This window comes from Moschus berezovskii, chromosome 27 (genome assembly GCF_049115385.1).
Source record: "Moschus berezovskii isolate FMDL1 chromosome 27, NW_MosBer_1.0, whole genome shotgun sequence".
Classification (NCBI taxonomy): Eukaryota; Metazoa; Chordata; class Mammalia; order Artiodactyla; family Moschidae; genus Moschus; species Moschus berezovskii.
The window spans coordinates 32,328,512-32,344,446 of record NC_142486.1 but is presented as its reverse complement, the minus strand read 5'-3'; the positions used below and the strand labels follow the sequence as shown (position 1 = coordinate 32,344,446).

At 50.9% G+C, this 15,935-nt stretch overlaps 1 pseudogene; it reads left to right on the top strand.

Moving 5' to 3' along the window:
- Positions 1-1,434: 1,434 nt before the first annotated feature.
- LOC148773688 (ATP synthase F(0) complex subunit f, mitochondrial pseudogene) lies at positions 1,435-1,811 on the top strand (annotated as a pseudogene).
- Positions 1,812-15,935: the final 14,124 nt, after the last annotated feature.

Below are 15,935 nucleotides of genomic sequence, written 5' to 3'. Positions count from 1 at the left end.
CAGGGATAGGGGCCAAGGGTCTGCCTGCTCTGGGTGGGCAGCACACCAGGTAAACACCAGCGCTCTGCTGCCTGGACAGGTCCTGCCACTCTCTGCTCCCAGGCTTCGGGTCCAAAGGACGTGGCAGAGGGAGAGAAGGGAAGCCACTTATGGACTCAGGCGGAAATGGGACAGGCATGTATAGCCCTCCAAACCTCGGTTTCCTCACCTGGAAATGGCTGGTAAGATCAACCTTACCAGTGGTCCAGTAGTTGAGAGTGCTTGGTGGTCCAGTGGTTGAGAGTCTGCCTGCCAGTGTAGGGGACATGGGTTCGAGCCCTGGTCCAGGAACTAAGATCCTACGTGCTGTGGGAAAACTGCTTATCCTGAGAGCCACAAATACTGATGCCCACGCACCCTGGAGCCTATGCTTCTCAACGAGAGAAGCCACCACAATGAGAAGCCCACACACAACTAGAGAGTAGCCTCTGCCCACCACAGCTAGAGAGAGCCCTGGTGCAGCAATGAAGACTCAAAGCAGCCAAAAAAAATAAACCTGATAGGGTTAGCAACCCCACCAGAGCAGGGCCTGGCACGTGTGTGGAAGGCAGTAGAAGGTGGTGGTTACAGCTGGGGGTCTGGAGCAGGACCCGTTGTGTGCATGCTAACTCGTGTCCGACTCTTTCTGACCCCACGGATTGTAGCCCGCCGGGCTTCTTGTCTGTGGGATTTCCCAGGCAAGAATAGGGAGTGGGCTGCCATTTCTTCCTCCAGGGGATCTTCCCGACCTAGAGATCGAACCCAGGTCTCCTGAATTGGCAGGTGGATTCTTTACCACTGTGCCACCCTGGGGGCGGGACTGCTTGGGTTCAAATCCCAGCTTTCCAGATGTACAAGCTGGGTTTAGAACAGGCAGAGGAACCAGAGAGCAAACTGCCAACGTCCAGATGCCAACATCCATTACAACCCCAGATGGCACCTCCAGCAATGAAGCAGGTTACTTCCACCTCGGGTTTTTTTCCTTGCTCCTTGAAGCCAACGGCTTGTGAATGACACCCATCCAAGAGAGAAACCAGTTAAGTCGCCATGGAAACAACTGTGCAAAGGTAGCCTGAGTCGGCGGGGGATGGAGTGGTTTTCTGGACTCTGTTTTTCTGATAAAGGAACCTTTAGATCAGCTCTTGCAGGTCTAAAACCATGGCTGGTGGACCAATAACATTCAAGGATGTGGTCTTCGAGTTCTTTCCACACAAGTGGGAATTTCTTGACCCTCTTCAGAAGAAATTGTGCCGTGATGTGATTGGTGATGGAGAACTATAGTAACTTGGTCTCACTGGGACATTCCATTTCTAAGACAGACATGATTGCTTATTGGAGCAAGGAAAAGATCCCTGAGTGGCTGCGAGGGAAGAAACAGGAAGCTGGAATACAGGAGCAGACAGCCAGGCCTCCACGATGGCATCAACTTTGCCACTGAAGGAGGAGAAACTCCTGGATGTCAGATGAAGGGAGCTCCCAGGCTGGATACTAAAGTAAGCTTTCAGCCCTAAAGGCACAGCTGGAGCATTTCGAAGAGGTTACTGCCAGCATTGCAACAGGTATTTCCACATGAAAGGGAGCGTCCCTGAGGTTTCTATGGTGCTGACAGATTATGTGCTTTTCAGCTGGTGCCGTTCTTACAAGGAACTTGAACAAGAGCAGTCAAGCGAGTACCATTGAAGAGGGCATGCTGCATTCCTGACCGTGACCTTTGCCCGGCCCCGCTGAACCCTTTCATATCCTAATGGAGAATTAATACCCAATAAAAGGTGACCGGTTTAAAAAAAAAATGCCAACATCCGTTGGATCATAGAAAAAGCAAGAGAGTTTCAAAAAAAAATCTAATTCTGCTTCATTGACTACACTAAAGCCTTTGATTGTGTGGATCAAAATAAACTGTGAAAGATTCTTATAGAGATGAGAATACCACACCACCTTACTTGTCTCCTGAGAAACCTGTATGCAGGTCAAGAAGCAACAGTTAGAACTGGACATGGGACACCGGACTGGTTCCAAATTGGGAAAGGAGTATGTCAAGGTTGAATATTGTCACCCTGCTTATTTAACTTACATACAGAGTACATTGTGTGAAATGCCAGACTGGATGGAGCACAAGCTAGAATCAAGATTGTTTGGAGAAAAATCAACAACCTCAGATATGCAGATGATACAACTCTAATGGCAGGAAGCAGAAAGGAACTAAAGAGTGTCTTGATGAAGGTGAAAGAGGAGAGTGAAAAAGCTGGCTTAAGACTTAACATTCAAAAGACTAAGACCATGGCATCCAGTCCCATTACCTCATGGCAAATAGTCGGGGGAATGGCAGAAACAGTGACAGATTTTATTTTCTTGGGCTCCAAAATCACTGCAGATGGTGACTGCAACCATGAAATTACAAGACGCTTGCTCCTTGGAACAAAAGCTATGACAAACCTAGATAGCATATTAAAAAGCAGAGACATTACTTTGCTGAAAAAAGTCCATTTAGTCAAAGCTATGGTTTTTCCAGTGGTCATGTATGGATGTGAGAGTTGGACCATCAAGAAGGCTGCTGCTGCCGCCGCTGTTGTTTCAGTCGTGTCTGACTCCTAGCGACCCCATGAACTGCAGCCTACCAGGCTCCTCCGTCCATGGGGTTTTCCAGGCAAGAGTACTGGCATGGGTTGCCATGATGCTTTCAAATTGTGGTGCTGGATAAGACTCTTGAGAGTCCCTTGGACAGCAGGGAGAGGAAACCAGTCAATCCTAAAGGAAATCAATCCTGAATATTCATTGGAAGGACTGATGCTGAGGCTGAAACTCCAATACTTTGTCCACCTGATGCAAAGACCCTGATGCCGGGAAAGATTGAGGGCTTGAGGAGAAGGGGGTGACAGAGGATGAGATGGTTGGATGGCATCACTGACTCAATGGACATGAGTTTGAGCAAAGCTCCGAAGATGGTGATGGACAGGGAAGCCTGGTGTGCTGCCGTCCATGGGGTTGCCGAGCTGGACACAACTGAGCAACTGAACAACAATAGCACAGTTCTGGAGGCCAGAAATCTGAAACCAAGGTCTCCACAGGGTTGGTTTCTTCTGGAGGTTCTGGGAGAGAATCCCCAGGCCTCTCTGCCCACTTCTGGAGGTCACCAAAGAGCCTTGGTGTCCCTTGGGCTGTAGGTGTTTCACTCCAAGCTCTGCTGGAGTTAGGGCCCACCCTCATCCAGGGTGGGCTCATCTTGAGAGCCTTATTATTATTATTTAACATTTATTTTCTTATTTGGCTGCGGTTGGTGGTAGTTACAAAACATAGGATCTTTGATTTTGGTTGCAGTATGAGGGATCTAGTCCCCTGACCAGGGGTCAAACCTGGGCCCTTGAAAGGACTCCAAGGAAGCTGTCTGAAAATAACAACAAGGATAGTAGTGAATCCGCCTGTAATGCAGGAAACACAGGAGACTCGGGCTCGATACCTGGGTTGGGAAGATCCCCTGGAGAAGGAAATGGCAACCCACTCCAGTATTCTTGCCTGGGAAATGCCATAGACAGAGGAACCTGGCGGGCCACAGTCCATGGGGTCGCAAGAGTCCGATAATGACTGAGCACACAGACACAGATTCTGCTATTCATCCCACAGTATCCATCTACAGCCCAGTGCCAGGCACATCATGGGTGCTCAAAAAAAAAAAAAGTTCACATTTATTTACGTATATAAAATGTTCTGGCTCAGAGAAAGCATGCGGGTGCTCTGGTTTTGCCCGTTTAGAAGTTTTAGCAAACGCCAGAAGGTTTGACCAGAGCTAGGACCCCTTCTCTCGTGACTGTGTTGAAAGCACTTTTAGTCTCATTTTCTGCTTGGGAAACAGCCACTGTTCCAGCTTCAGGTCTGTGCAAGCCCATCCTGCGACACATTGCCTGCAAATGGGCCTTTGTTCACCCAGCCTCAGGCCTCTGCTCCTGCCTGCCTGCACGCAGTGCCCACGCCTCAACCTCCCAGCTCTTGAGATGTGTTTTGTAAAAGTGCTGGCTTTGTCCACTGCCATGTCCTCTTGCTAGAAAATAGCCAGACACAGACATTGGCCCACTGTGTAGCTGAGACCTCTACCCCTGCGTACCCCCGGCCTCCGTGCACCTCTCTGACCCTGGCCCCCACCCACCCCCTCACCCATGATGTATGGCCCCTCGCAATTTCTGGAATTGCAGTCCTGTTCCTGCCTCAGGGCTTTTGCTGGGCTGTTCCCTCGCCCTGGAATGCCCTTCTTATCATCAGATCTCAGCAAAATGTCCCAGGCCTGCCCTGCCCTCCCAGGCACGCACGGGGAGCCTTTCCCAACCTGCTCACGTTCCTGCTCTCCACACATCTGGAGGTCCTACCTCCTTATTTACTCTCCACCTGTCACCCTGCCCCAGATCACAGTCCCCTTGAGAGCAAGGACGTGCCCCAGCTCACGACTGCAGCCCCAGCGACGACAGACGAATCAGAGACGCTCAGAGTAGAATGTGTTCGGTGTATGGTTGCATCGTAACTGTGAACCAGAGGGCTTCAGAGGATGGAGAATGCCCCATAATTGTAGGCAAAATGTGGTCACCATGAAACCATTCCCCATTGAGTCCATCAGGTTCTCTGCGGCGTGAGCACTCCCCAAAGACTGAGAAGCATCACTTTTTTTATAACACCAAAGAACACATCCCCTGCCCTCGTGCTCACTCTGCTCTGCCTGCCTTTGCTTGTTCCATGCTGCTGCTGCTGCTGTTTAGCTGGCGACCTCATGGACAGTAGCCCGCCAGGCTCCTCTGTTCTTGAGATGTCCCAAGCAAGAATACTGGAGTGGGTTGCTCTTTTCCTTCTCCAGGGGATCTTCCCAACCCAGGGATTGAACTCAGGTCTCCCGCATTGCAGGCGGATTCTTTACCAGCTGAGCCACAAGGGAAACTTGTTCTCTCCCCAACCCTCTAACTCTAATTGGATCAGTCTAGGGTGGGGCGGCCGCATCAGTATGTTTGAAAAGGTCCTGAGTGTATGACAGAATCTCATTTGGCGATAAAAGTGAAGTCCTGACCCACGTGACAACACAGAGCAACCTTGAAAACACGCCACACAAAGAGCCAGACACACAAGACCACATTCTGTATGATTCCGCTTATAGTAAATGTTTAAATATGAATCCGTAGAGGCAGAAAGTAGATTAGTGGCTGCCTCGGGCTGACAGGAGGGGCAGCGGGGAGGGGTCATGAATGGGTACAGGGTGTCTTTTCGGGGCGATGAGAACGTTCTGAAATTGACTGTGGCGATGGTTGTACAACTCTGTGAATAGCCTAGAAACCATTTGAAATGGGTGAAGCATAGGGTTTGTGGGTTGTATCTTAATAGAAGTGTTATTTTCAAATTTTCTAGAGGAGGAAAACATCTTTCTCACCCTGCCCGAGAACCACAGAGCTGGGGCAGGTGAGCACAGAGGAGGCCCGGCGCCATGGGTCGCCAGCGACAGAGGAGGCCGCGGCCACAGTGGGTGCTGGGTAGCTCCCCATGTGGACTGCGGCCCCTCATGCAGTTTCGTTAAAATGCAGCCCCCGCCCCCCGCATCCTATGCTGTAGAGAAATGGGGCTGGAATGTGGATTTTAGCTCACTTCCATAGGAAAGGACTAAACCCCCTGGTTTAAAATGACCATGTGCGTGAGATGCCCAGCTGCCCAAGCGCTAGGACCCTCTGCCCAGAAACTGCTTGCTGCTGCGATCTCAGGGGCTCGAGGACCCCTGGGCCCTGGGACACATTCACAAGCATCTTGTGTGGTGGCCGCCAGACCGAGACAGAGAACTAGCCGCTCCCACGAGCCCTGCACAGCCAATACCGCCCCTCCCCGGGTCCCGGGGTCATCAGGCTCTGTCGCCAGAGTCCCTCCCCTGTCCCCCTGTCCCACGTAAATGCAGTCCTGCGGTGTGCCCTCTTCTGTGTCTGAACGCTGAGTCCGGGCCCCTCCTTCCGTGGATGTGGGTGCTTACCTTGGCTTATTCTCATCGCTGTATGGTATTCCAGTGTATGAGCAGACCACAGTTTCTCTATCTGCCCTATGATCCATGAGTTCTGCGTTCCCAGTCCGACCTGAGCACCCTTGTCTGTCTGTCTGTGAACACGCAGCTGGGTCTCTGTGAGTCTTGCAGAGACTCAGAGGTGGGCTTGCGAGCTCGCAGGCCATGCTCGTGTCCAGCCTGAGTCAACGCTGCCAAACAGCTGTCTGCGGGGCTGGAGCGACTGCATTCCTGCAGCGAGCAGCGGCTCCCCGTCCTCACCTGCTCTCTTTCTCACTTTGCACCTTCTGATGGGTGTGTCCTCAGTGGCTCCTTATTTGGGGTCGGGGTCACTGGTGAAGCCCAGGCCACAGGCTATCGGATGGAAATGGGTGCACATGAGACCTTTTGTGAAGGATCCCTGGTCTGATGCCCCTGATGACCAACTCATACCTACAGAGTCAGGAACTCAAGGTGGGGCCCAGCACAGAGTTTTAAGAAGCCACCCTGGGGGGACTGCTAGGGCTACCCCACCTATGAGAGCCACTGCCCACAGCTTAATGGTGAGGACATGGACTCCCCCTCAGTATCTGTGTCCCTTTGATGTGGTTCTTAGCCTGTTGGGCCTCAATTTCTTCATCTGTAAAATTGGCATAATAACCAGGCCTACCTCACAGTATGTTTTCAAGGATCAAATGAACTAATATCCACACCGTCACTGGAACTTGAAATGAATGTTGGTGCCTAGCTAGCACTCAACAAATAGCTGTAAAAGTAAAAGATGGGGCTCTGCCTGGCCCAAGGGAGGTTGGCACCAGAGGGGCCTTGCACATCAGTACCTATGACTGTCAATGAAGTGAACACACAGGAAATCTTCTGTGGCCTTCCAGGCCCTGGTCCTAGGCAAAGCTCAAGTCTGAGAGTCTTTGAGAGTTGTGAGTGGGGTGGGCGTGTGACAGGGCTGTCCCCTGATATTGGGGACCAGCCTCGATATGGCCCAGGGTATCCTCGGGATGAACGGCGTCGGCGTCAGAGAGAGAGAGAGAGAGAAAGAGAGAGAGAGAGAGAGACAGGGGCTGATGATTCCTTGGTTTACGCTGGAAACCAATAAAACCCCAGCACGGGGTTTGCTCTGTTTACATAGGCCGCAGGCGCCCTCTCGAATCACTGGAGGTACCCCACCAGGGCACCCCCTCGAGTGGGTCTTAGAAGCCCAGGCAGATAAGTAAACTCAGAGGGCCCAGTGCTCCAAGGATCTCAACCAGAAAAAGGAGAATAGAGAAAAGGACGGAAAAAGAGAAAGAACGACACGGGGAGACCAAGCTTCAGTGAGCGAGGCCCAAAACTTTATTTTCCAGTGGTGTTTTTATACCCTAAGTTGTGCACATAAAAAATAGAGAAAGAGAGGTATAGAGTCACGCCAAAATCACACAGGGTCAGCAGTCTTGACCCTTATCAGGATCAGGGCTTATTTTTGTATGTCTCGTGATATACAAAAGTTTTGGGTGGTTTACATCATCTTCTGGCCAGGTGGCCTGCTAACAGTTTATGGCCCTCTCTCCTAACAAAGGTTAGTTAGCTAGAAAAAGTCTTATATTCTTTTAAGATGATTTTCCTAAAGTCAGGTGCTAGACACATGACAAAGTTACATTCCTATAAGGCAAAGTTGTAGTGAGCTACAAGAAAGGAATTTATTAACTTAAGATCTGATGTGGTTAAATCAAAGGCTACTACTTATATTCTCTATATGTGATTAATATATTTCCAAGGATACAATAGATAGAGGAAACTTTGCAGCAAGCATTGATTCAACAATGAAATCTTTTTTAGTACTATTCTAATGATTTTAACTTCTTCAACAGATCCCTGTATTTTAGAATATTAGGCTTTCTGTCCTTGCATGGCTGGGAGGCTATAAACAGTCATACTCATAGTTGTAAGAGCCTGGACAAACTTGTCATACTAGTTAGAAAGCTATCAGAGGGGCTTGGATTGGAACACTCCTGTTAAGCCGAGGAGAACTTTTAAACTACAGCTCTGAATTAATGTTTTCAGAGAAAGGTGGTTGGGGGGAAGCCCCCGTAAGTATTAGAGGACTTGATAAGAGGTGTAAGATAGTAAGGCAGTCAGACTCCGGTTTTCTTTGGGGTAGATGCTCAGGTAAGTCCAGGGGGTTCCTCGAGTCCTGATTAGCCTTTGCCTGTCAGGCCTCTTCCCCAACTGACCTTTGCCATGGGTAGGATTTCCCTCGCTGGCTCCCGGCACCCTGAGATGTTTGGGGAAAGAGAGGCTCTAGATCCTCATCTCTGGAGAAGGCAACAGCCGGGTCCCTCTCGCCTAACAAGCTGCTCCCACCTTCCTCTGGTTCCATTTTCAGTTTCCTGGAAAACACCTTCCCTCCCCTGGGCCCCTCCCCCAGCCTCCACCCAGGATCTGGGCACCAGAGGCGCCAGGCATCTTGAGCTCTGTCCAAGGCTGGTAGATAAGAAATGCCCCTTGTATCTGCCAGGGCTGAAATCACACACACCCAGGGCTGGGTGGTTCCGCCTCTGGGTGGCATCATACAGAAATGCTCATAGACGCTCCAAAGAAGTGCAAGCAGCCTTGGCACAGCCACGCTGTGGTCATAAAAGACTGAAGGCAACCAAGTGCCTGGCAGTCTGGAGGCAGCGAAGTGGATTACCACACAGCCACACCATAACCCGGGTTTTATGTGCTGATAGGGAGACCAAGTGCAGGGCGATAAAAGCAAGAGGCAGGTCTGGATGTATCAGGTGCTCAGTCCTGTCCGACTCTGCCACCCCATGGACTGCAGCACTCCAAGCTCCTCTATCCTTCACTATCTCCCAGAGCTTGCTCAAACTCATGTCCATTGAGTCGGTGATGCCATCCAACCATCTCATCCTCTGCCACCCCCTTCTCCTCCTGCCTTCAGTCTTTCCCACCATCAGGGTCTTTTCCCATGAATCGGCCCTTCTCATCAGGTGGCCAAAATATTGGAGCTTCAGCATCAGTCCTTCCAATGAATATCAGGATTGATTTCTTTTAGAATTGACTGGTTTGATCTCCTTGCTGTCCAAGAGACTGTCAAGAGTCTTATCCAGCACCACGGTTCAAAAGCATCAATTCTTTGGCACTCAGCCTCCTTTATGGTCCAACTAACAGATCCATACACTAGATCAGTTCAGTTGCTCATTTCTTTCTGTCTCTTTGTGACCCCATGCACGCCAGGCCTCCCTGTCCATCACCAACTCCCAGAGCTTGCTCAAACTCATGTCCATCAAGTCAGTAATACCACCCAACCATCTCATCCTCTGTTGTCCCCTTTCCTCCTGCCTTCAATCTTTCCCAGCATCAGGGTGTTTGCCATGGAGTCAGTTCTTCACATCAAGTGGTCAAAGGATTGGAGTTTCAGCTTCAACATCGGTCCTTCCAATGAATATTCGGGACTGATTTCCTTTAGGATGAACTGATTGGATCTCCTTGCTATCCCAGGGACTCTCAAGAGTCTTTTCCAAAACCACACTTCAAAGGCATCAGTTCTTTGGCGCTCAGCTTTCTTTATAGTCCAACTCTCACATCCATACATGACTATCAGAAAAACCATAGCTTTGACTAGACGGACCTATGTTGGCAAAGTAATGTAATGTCTCTGCTTTTTAATATGCTGTCTAGCTTGGTCATAGCTTTTCTTCCAAGGAGTAAGAGTCTTTTAATTTCATGGCTGCAGTCACCACCTGCAGTGATTTTGGAGCCCCCCAAAAATAAAGTCTGTCACTGTTTCCATTGTTTCCCCATCGATTTGCCATGAAGTGATGGGACTGGATGCCATGATCTTAGTTTTCTGAATGTTGAGGTGTTTGGTTTTTTTTTTGAGTGTTGAGTTTTAAGCCAAGTTTTTCACTTTCCTCTTCCTCTTTCATCAAGAGGCTCTTTAGTTCTTCTTCACTTTCTGCCATAAGGGTGGTGTCATCTGTGTATCTGAGGTTATTGATGTTTCTCCCATACATATCAATACATGTAGTCATGTACGTGCGATCCATACATGACTACTGGAAAAATCATAGCTTTGAATACACACACACACAAACAAGCAGGAGACACAGGTCTGATCTCTGGGTTGGGAAGATCTCCTGGAGAAGGAAATGGCTACCCACTCCAGTGTTCTTGCCTGAAAAATCCCATGGACAGAGGAGCCTGGCAGGCTACAGTCCAAAAGGTTGCAAAGAGTTGGACACAACTAAGTGACTAAGCACAGACACATACACATATTTGAATATATGCTCCCATTTGTATACATGAGGAAATACAGTACGGATTTCCATGTACTGTCCATTCAGAGCATCCTTGAAAAGGGGCACAAGAAATTGATCACGGGGACTGCCTCCGGGAAGACAGGGGGAGGCTGGGTGGGGATGGCATGGGAGGGAAGCTGACTTTCTCCTCAACAGCCTTGGGCTGTTTGGAATTTTTCTTCACATCACATGCAGTGCATGCATTATTATCGTGATTGACTTTTTCGGTTTGTTTTTGCTTTTTCCCGAAGGAAGAAAGATGCTTTCTTTCTTTAGCTTGCTGGAGGGACATCTGCTGTTGTTCACTGTGTGAGAGCTCAGGTTAAAATCAGGGAGGGCTCTGGATTCAGACAGAATGGGTTCAGACCTTGGCTGTACAGCTTGATAGCTATCTCGGGAAAATTATCTAACCTCTCCAAGCCTTGGTTTTCTCCCCTGTAAAATGGCTCATTATTGATATGATATACTCATTTTGATATGTGGATATTAAAAATAGTTCCTTTGGGATTTTCCTGGCAGTCCAGTAGTTAAGACTCCCCTCTCCCAGTGCAGGTGGCGTGGGTTCAATCCCTGGTCACGGAACTAAGATTTTGAATGCCCCATGGTGTGCCCAACCCCCCAAAAAGTTCTTTTTTTCCCTTCTAACCAATTAATCCTAAAGGAAATCAACTCTGAATATTCGGTGGAAGGACTGATGCTGAAGCTGAAGTTCTAATACTTCAGCCACATGATGTGAAGAGCCGACTCATTGGAAAAGACCCTGATGCTGGGAAAGATTGAAGGCAGGAGGAGAAGGGGACAACAGAGGATGAGATGGTTGGATGGTGTCACTGACTCAATGGACAGGAGTTTGAGCAAGCTCTGGGAGACAGTGAAGGACGGGGAAGCCTGGCGCACTGCAGTCCATGGGATCAAAGAGTGAGTGAACGACACGGCAACGTGAACAACACGACAGAGCTTGTTCGCTGGCGGGAGGCTGTGCATAGACATGCCTGAGAAGATGCCAGGTGGGCACAAGTCCTCGGTGTCGCAAGGGCTCCCACTGCCGAGGGAGACAGTCGGGCAGAGATCTTTACGTCTATTTGCAGATGGGTAAGTTGAGGCACAAGTAGCAGTGTCCAGGGCAAAATGTCTGACTGGGGCCACTGGCGCCCTGCACCCATCAGTCATCTGCTCTGTGACCCCTTTCCCTCCTTAGTGATTTGGGGTGGGGCAGTTAGAAAGGCTCCCTGGGCCATTGTGAGATGCTGTGCCTAGTGAGAGCATGGGTTCAGGCCCCACTGAGCCTGCTTCCAGGGGCGGGACATGATCCCCTGGGGTTTTGTTCAGTGGAAGCAGATTCTGACCCAGGAGCTGCTGCTGGGTGCTGCAGCTCTGCATTCCAAGAGCTCCCTGGAGAGGTGGGTGTTCTGGCCTAAGGACCACGCTTGGAGGATCCGGGGCTCAAATCTTGATCTGGGTCATGACTTATGCATGTGTACATAGGTATAAAACTTCAAGCCGTACATTTTATGTAGGTTGTCGATTTTTTCGTTTTGTTGCTTAGTTGCTAAGTTGTGTCCAACTCTGTTGCAGCCCGCCAGGCTCCTCTGCCCATGGGCTTTCCCAGGTAAGAATACTGGAGTGGGTTGCCATGGCCTTCTCCAGGGGATGTTCCTGAGCCAGGGATCGAACCTGTGTCTCCTGCACCACAGGCAGATTCTTTAACCCTGAGCCACCATATTCCTCAATGAAAAAGATCTCTCTCACACACATACACTCACTCACACACATACACATGATCTTGGGTGCCGCCAGGACAGGGAATTAAACGGCATTAAATAACATTCAGAAAAAACATAATCCAGCCCAAGAATGGTCTCAAGAGGAACTCAGAATAGTTAATGAAGCCCCGCCTGGGTCTGGCCACCCACAGTGCCCCTCAGCCCTCTGCCTTCCAACCCCCCAGTTGCCTCACTCATCACCCGCCTCCTACCCACCCTTCCCCCCAGGTGCTGGGGGGGAGGGGAGCGCCTCACACCAGCAGCCTTGCCTTTCTCAGGAAATGCGTGTGGTCTCTGGGCTGGGAGACAAAGCCACCCTCTTAGTAGCTTAGCCCCCAGGAGGAGGAAGGGGAGAATTTCCTTAGGAGAGTTTCCAAGAAGTGGGATTATGTACTGCTGCGAAGGCAATGCACAGTTAAGTCCTCTGATAACTGCAGTGCCGCCTTCCGGGAGGGCGCAGACACGCCCTCCTGAGCTTAGGCCTCAGAGGGGGGTGAGTCTGCAGGGTGGGGTGGGGTCCCTCTGCCACCATCCCGCTCCCTATGGCCTTCTGCCCACCAGCCCTTGGCTGCCCTAGCCGTGTTCTGCCCCTCTGCCTCACTCTATTCCTTTATTTCTTCACTGAGTTTCTGGTCTCCCAGGGCCACAGAGTTGAGTGGTACCACGTGTGAGCTCTGGAACCAACCAGTATGGGAGGTCGAAATGCCACACTGACCTGCTGTGTGGCCGTGGGACACTACCTGACTTCTCTGCGCCTCGGTTTTCTCGCCTGTAAACACTGACCTCATGGCGTCTTTCGTGAGAATGAAACGTGCAAATGACACTGGCGCCCTCAGGGGACTTCCCTGGTGGTCCAGTGGCTCAGACTCCGTGCTCCTAATGGACGGAGCCGGGGTTGGACCCCTGGGCAGACAGGTGGATCCCACATGCCACAATCAAGAGTTCAAACACTGCAACAAAGGCCAGATCCCACGCAGACCAGCTGAGATCAGATCCCGCGCAGAGCAGCTAAGAACAGATTCCGCGCGGAGCAGCGGAGACCCAGCACAGCCAAATAAATAGGTGAAATGATAGATTATTTTTTTAAATAATTAAGCTTAACATATTTTTAAAAAACGCGAGCCCTTAAAATTCTCAGCCCACAGTATATGCTCAGCAACCACCCACCTGGGGTCCCATGGTCAGGTCATCTGCTCCCCTGAGGTCTGGCCACGCCCCACCCCTCCTCTGGGCTGGGGAGCCAAACTCGCCCCAGCAGCCCCTCCTCCTGGTCCCCGCTCCCTTCCTGTCTGCAGAGGCCAGCAGCTGGTCGACAAGGATTCGCTGTTCCTGGAACGTGCCTGGCTGCGTTTGGAGCTTCCCTGCCTGTCCCTGGCTCTCTGGGGACCACAGGCAGAGACCAGATGACAATGGAATGGGTATTGCATTTTCTTCAGCTTACTAGAATTCCTAGACTCCCAGATGGAGAATGTGAAAATCAGGTCTGGAATATGTGGAGGGCTCTGCCTGGTACTGACTCTGGCTTATCTGGTGTAGGGGTTTAAATAGTGGCCCCTCAAAAGATAGGCCTGTGTCCTAAACCCCAGAACGTGTGAATGTGCCCTTATTTAAGGAAAAAAAAAGCAGGGGACTTCCCTGGTAGTCCAGTGGTTAAGAATCTGCCTTGCAATGCAGGGGACACAGGTTGATCCTTGGTTGAAGAACTAAGATCCCACATGCTGAGGAGCAGCTAAGCCAGTGCCTCGAAACTAAGACTCAGCACTAAATAAAAAAGAGAAAATAAGTAAATGCCTTTGCAGATATAATTAATTAAGGATCTGGAAATGAGACCATCCCTGGATGTAGGGTGGAGAAGGAAATGGCAACCCACTCCAGTATTCTTGCCTGGGAAATCTCAGGGACAGAGGAGCCTGGCAGGCTGCAGTCCATGGGGTCACAAAGAGCTGGACATAACTGAGCAACTTCAGTTTCAGTTTCTGGATGTAGGGTGAAAAGAGGGAGACTGTGTTTTCAACTAAACCCAGTGAATGGTGTCCTTGTAAGAGAAAGGCAGAGGGAGATTTGAGTCACACAGACATGGGGGTGGGGGTAAGGACTGAGGGGGGCGGGGGCCATGCGAAGATAGGGGCAGAGACTGGAATCCTGCAGCCACCTTGATTTCAGACTTCTGGGCTCCAGAACTGAAAGAGACTCCATTTCTACGGTTTTAAGCCATGAAGTCTATTTGTTAAAGCAGCCCTAGGAAACGGATATGCTGGGTGAAACTGGGCACGTCCCCTTCCCTCTCAGGGCCCCTCTCTCCTCTTTTCAGCCCCCACCGTGTGCCTGACAGGTCCCTGGCTCACTGACCTCTGACCCCAGCTGCCCAGGGACCCCTTCAGGACCTGTGGGGAGTGTGGTGGGCCGGGGAGCCTCCCTGGGACTGCGCTGGGCAGGCCCCCGTGGGTTTGTTCCTAAGACCTGCCTGCCTGCAGACATGCGAGGCTGGGGTCAGGAGATGTGGTCACCGCTGCCGATCTTGGCGACTTGGACAAGACACAGTCACCCCCAAGGCCCCAGTGTCCCCTTCTGTGAAATGAGAGCCCCTGGCCTTCTGGGGCTGCTGGGGGGCGGTCACAGGGCTCCTCCTGTAAACACGGCCGGCACTCATCTGCCACCAGTGTTGTTCTCATTCCTTTAATGAGCTTTTACCGAGCACGCACTGCCTGCTTGGCTGGCCACGCGACCCCTCTCAAGAACGAGGGTTCTTGTTATGATTACAATTATCTCAGCTTTAGTGATGAGGGAGACTGAAGTCCAAAAAGGGTAAACCATTTGTGGAAGGTGCCAGGCTAGCAGAAACAGGACCAAGAGGGCAGCCCAGGTCTCCCCCACTTCTGAGCAGTGATGATGGCTAGAGGAGGCGGTGCATCCTGGTGGGTGGCGCTGGTGAGAACTGACCACTCGGATTGGTGGTTGTTTGTAGGGAGAGGAGCCTGTGACCAGCTGTGCATGTGCCTGTATGGGAGAGGTGCACATACACACATGTATGTGCACACACATGTATGTCCCTCCGTGTGTGTGTGTCCGTGTGTCTGTGTGTCTGTGTGTGTCTGTGAGTTTTGCTTTCACATTCAGTGCTGCTCAGAGGCTCCAATTCCTGTAAACCTTCTGGTCTGGTTTCCAGCAGACGCCGTGCATCAGTGGCGGGGGACACTGAGGCCTCAGCTTGGTCTGCTCTGTGGCTTCCTATTCTTGCTCTTCTGGCTGCAGCGGGCAGAGGGGATGTAAATGAGGGCAGGACGTCTGTCCCCACTGCCAGCTGCAGGCCTCGCCGGCTGTGGCATCTGTGGTCAGGAAGCCAACTGTAAGAGCCCAAGGGAAGTCACACACACCCCGGGGTGGTGAGGGCATGGCTGCCTCAGGAAATGAGGGTACATCTTAGGGACCCATCATGGGGGTCACTCAGGCCCAATTGGCTAGAAAGAAGGACTAGTGAAGAAATCCACCTCTCAGGACTTCCATGGTGATCCAGTGGCTAGGACTCTGTGTTCCCAATAAAGGGGGCCAAGTTCAAGCCCTGGTTGGGGAACTAGATTCCTCACATCATAACTAAAGATCACGCATGCCGCAACTAAGACCTTATGCATCAAAAGGAAGAAAGAGAGGGAGGGAGGTGGAGGGAAGGAGGGAGGAAGAAGGAAGGAAGGAAGGAAGAAAGAAAGACCCAGGCATAGCCCTTGGTCTCAGTTTCCTCTCCTGCAAAAGAGCAGTAGTAAGTCTTCCATGCAGGGGAGCATACAATCACTCATGCATCCATCGCTGAGACCTTGGAGACTGAGCCATGAGTGGGACAGTTCTCATGGGTGCTTGGCTCTTCTGCACCCACAC